The sequence below is a fragment of the Pristiophorus japonicus genome, chromosome 8, assembly GCF_044704955.1.
Source record: "Pristiophorus japonicus isolate sPriJap1 chromosome 8, sPriJap1.hap1, whole genome shotgun sequence".
Classification (NCBI taxonomy): Eukaryota; Metazoa; Chordata; class Chondrichthyes; family Pristiophoridae; genus Pristiophorus; species Pristiophorus japonicus.
The window spans coordinates 145,673,297-145,676,935 of NC_091984.1; positions in this window are offsets into that span (position 1 = coordinate 145,673,297).

Consider the following 3,639-nt stretch of genomic DNA (forward strand, 5'->3'; position numbering starts at 1 on the left):
AACACTTTGTTATTTTTCTCCACATAAATAATAACTTGCTCTTCGATTTTTTTTCTGCCAAAGTGTATAACCTCACACTTTCCAACATTATACTCAATCTGCCAAATTTTTGCCCACTCACTTAGCCTGTCTATATCCTTTTGCAGCATTTTTGTGTCCTCCTCATACCTTGTTTTTTCTCCTATCTTTGTAGCATCAGCAAACTTGGCTACATTACACTCGGTCCCGTCTTCCAAGTTGTTAATATAGATTGTAAATAATTGGGGTCGCAGCACTGATCCCTGTAGCACCCCACTAGTTACTGATTGCCAACCCAAGAATGAACCATTTTTCCCGACACTGATTTCTGTTAATTAGCCAATCCTCTCTCCAAGCTGATATATTTCCCCCAACCTCATTAACTTCTATCTTGTGCCTTTTATGTGGCACCTTATTGAGTGCCTTCTGGAAATCCAAATACACCACATCCACTGGTTCCCCTTTATCCACCCTGCTCGTTAAATCCTCAAAGAATTCCAGCAAATTTGTCAAACATGACTTCCCCTTCATAAATCCATTCTGACTCTACCTGACTGAATTATGTTTTTCCAAATGGCCTGCTACTGTTTCTTTAATAATGAACTGCAACATTTTCCCAACCACAGATATTAGGCTAACTGATCTATAATTTTCTGCTTTTTGTCTGCATCCTTTTTTTAATAGGGCATTACTTTGCAGTTTTACAATCTGCTGGGATCTCCCCAGAATCCAGGGAATTTTGGTAAATTACAATCAATGCATCCACTATCCCTGTCACTACTTCTCTTAAGACCCCAGGATGTAAGCCATCAGGTCCAGTGGATTTATCCGCCTTTAGTCCCATTATCTTACTGAGTACCACCTCCTTCGTGATTGTGATTGTGTGAAGTTCCTCCTCCCCACTATAAACCCCTGACTATGCACTATTGGGATATTTTTAGTGTCTTCTACCGTAAAGACTGCTTCAAAATATTTGCTCAGAGTTTCTGTCATCTCCATGTTCCCCATCACTAATTCTCCGGTCTCGTCCTCGAAGGGACCAACATTGACTTTAGCCACTCTTTTCTTTTAGTGTACCGGTAGAAACTCTTGCTATCTGTTTTTATATTTTGTGCTAGTTTACTTTCATTTTCCCTTTCTTAATCATTCTTTAGTCATTCTTTGCTGGATTTTAAAAGCTTCCCAATCTTCTGCCCTCCCACATTGTATGCCCTTTTTAAAAAAAAATTGGATACCGTCCTTTATTTCTTTAGTTAGCCATGGATGGCTATCTTTTCTTTTACACCCTTTTCTCCTCACTGGAATATATTTTTTGAGAGTTATTAAATAGCTCCTTAAATATACGCCACTGTTCATTAACCGTCCTACATTTTAATCTATTTTCCCAGTCCACTTTAGCCAACTCTGCCCTCATACTTTGTAGTCTCTTTTATTTAAGCTGAGTACGCTTTCTCACCCTCCATCTGAATTTGAAATTCAACCATGCTATGATCACTCATTGCAAGGGGATCGTTGACTGGGAGATTGTTTATTAATCCTGTCTCATTACACAGGACCAGATCTAAGATAGCCTGTCCCCTGGTTGGTTCTGTTACATACTGCTCAAGGAACCCATCCCTTATGCACTCTATGAACTCTTCTTCAATGCTATCCTGACCAATTTGATTTGTCCCATCAATATGGAGGTTAAAATCACCCATTACAAGTCATACCACGACAACTTCCAGTGTGAGCTGCTCCATGTGAGCAACGGCTTCGAGGTGGGCGATTGGGTGATGTCATCAGGACCCAGGTCGCCATTTGGAGCGTGGGCAGGAGCATCAGCTGGGCCCAGGTAAAGCAGAGAAGCTGGAAGGTCGCGGCGGAGGTGTGGTGAGTGATCGAGGTGGAGGAGCGATGAGGGATTGTGGCTGAGATTCGGTGTGTGATCATGGCAGAGGTCCAGCAAATGTTTAGTGCGGCGATGCGGCGAGAGATCGTGGCAGAGGTCCGACAAATGTTTAGTGCTGAGGAGCGGCGAGAGATCGTGGCAGAGGTGTGACTAATGAGGGTTCGGAGTCCAAAAGAGCCGAGGGCCCAGGGGCAGCACGGGCCAGCCCACACTGTGATATGTATGCGCACTAGGTCCGTGCAGCAGAGCAGGTCTCCAGTCGTCCTGGTTTACCCTTGTCACTGGATAAAGGCGTAGCTCTTTCAAGCCCGTGTGGTGGCTGATGTGCAACAGTCACCACATGTTAAAAAAAATCTACACACAGGCATCTTCCACCCCCTCAATTGGCGTTCAGGTCTAGAATATCGGGTTCTTCATTGAGACATCTCTGAACTCATTTGGAAGCAAGTCATCCTCGTTCGAGGGATCACCGAAGATGATGATGAGTAGGTCAGTGAGGTCAGGGGCAGTATGTCAGTGAGGTCAGGGGCAGTAGGTCAGTGAGGTCAGGGGCAGTAGGTCAGTGAGCTCAGGGGCAATAGGTCAGTGAGGTCAGGGGCAACAGGTCAGTGAGGTCTGGGGCCAATACGTGAGTGAGGGGGGGCGGTGAGAGAGGAGGGGAAGTGAGGGGGAGGGGGGGAGAGAGGAGGGGGAGTGAGGGGGAGGGGGGTGAGAGAGGAGGGGGGGGAGGAGATGGGGGAGAGACGAGGGGGAGAGAGGCGGGGGAGGGAGGGAAGGGAGGGAGTGGAGGGGGGAGGGGAAGGGGGAAAGGGGAGGAGGAGGGGGGAGAGAGGGAGTGGGGGGAGAGAGAAAGGCAGGGGAGAGAGAGGTGGGGGGAGAGAGAGAGGGGGGGAGAGAGAGAGGGGGGAGAGAGAGAGGGGGGAGAGAGAGGGGGGGGAGGGGGAGGGGGCAGAGAGAGAGGGGGCAGAGAGAGAGGGGGGAGAGAGAGAGGGGGGAGAGGGAGGGAGCGGGAGAGGGGGGGAGAGGGAGAGGGGGGGAGAGGGAGAGGGAGAGGGAGGGGGGAGAGCGGGGGGGAGAGGGTGGGCCGAGCGTCGGCGGAGGGAGGGAGGGTGGCATGAGCGTCTCCGGGGGGGAGGGAGGGTAGGAGGGCCGAGCGTCGGCGGGGGTAGGGAGGCACGAACGTCACCGGGAGGAAGCCTGTACGTAAGGGCGAGACGTGAAGTTCGGGCCCAAACCTGTGGATGGAGGGGGTTGAGGCTCACAGCCGTTGAGATCACCGGGGATTGTTCGGAGAAGCTGAGTCGGCCAATGGGGAGTGAGAAATGAGAAGCGTGGGTCCAGCTGGATGGACATGGCAGCAGGCAGGTCGACCTGGAAGGTAGGCTGAGTATGGGGGATGGACAGTGGGACCTTGTGCACGGGATTTTAGGGCTTTAGGGGTAGGTAAAATACTTTCACCGCAGTCAAGTCCACCAAAGGCCCAAGGCCCCACCCCACTGCTGGCCAAGAACAGGGAGACACTCACCAAGGACACCAAGGCAGTCAGGACTCACTGGAAGGAGCACTTTGAAGATCTCCTTAATTGAGACTCAGCCTTAGACACGAGTGTCCTCGGCTCCATTCGCAGCATGCTACCCGCGACCTTCCCAGTAAAATCCCAGCCCTGCACGAGGTTGAAACATAGAAACATTGAAAATAGGTGCAGGAGTAGGCAATTTGGCCCTTTGAGC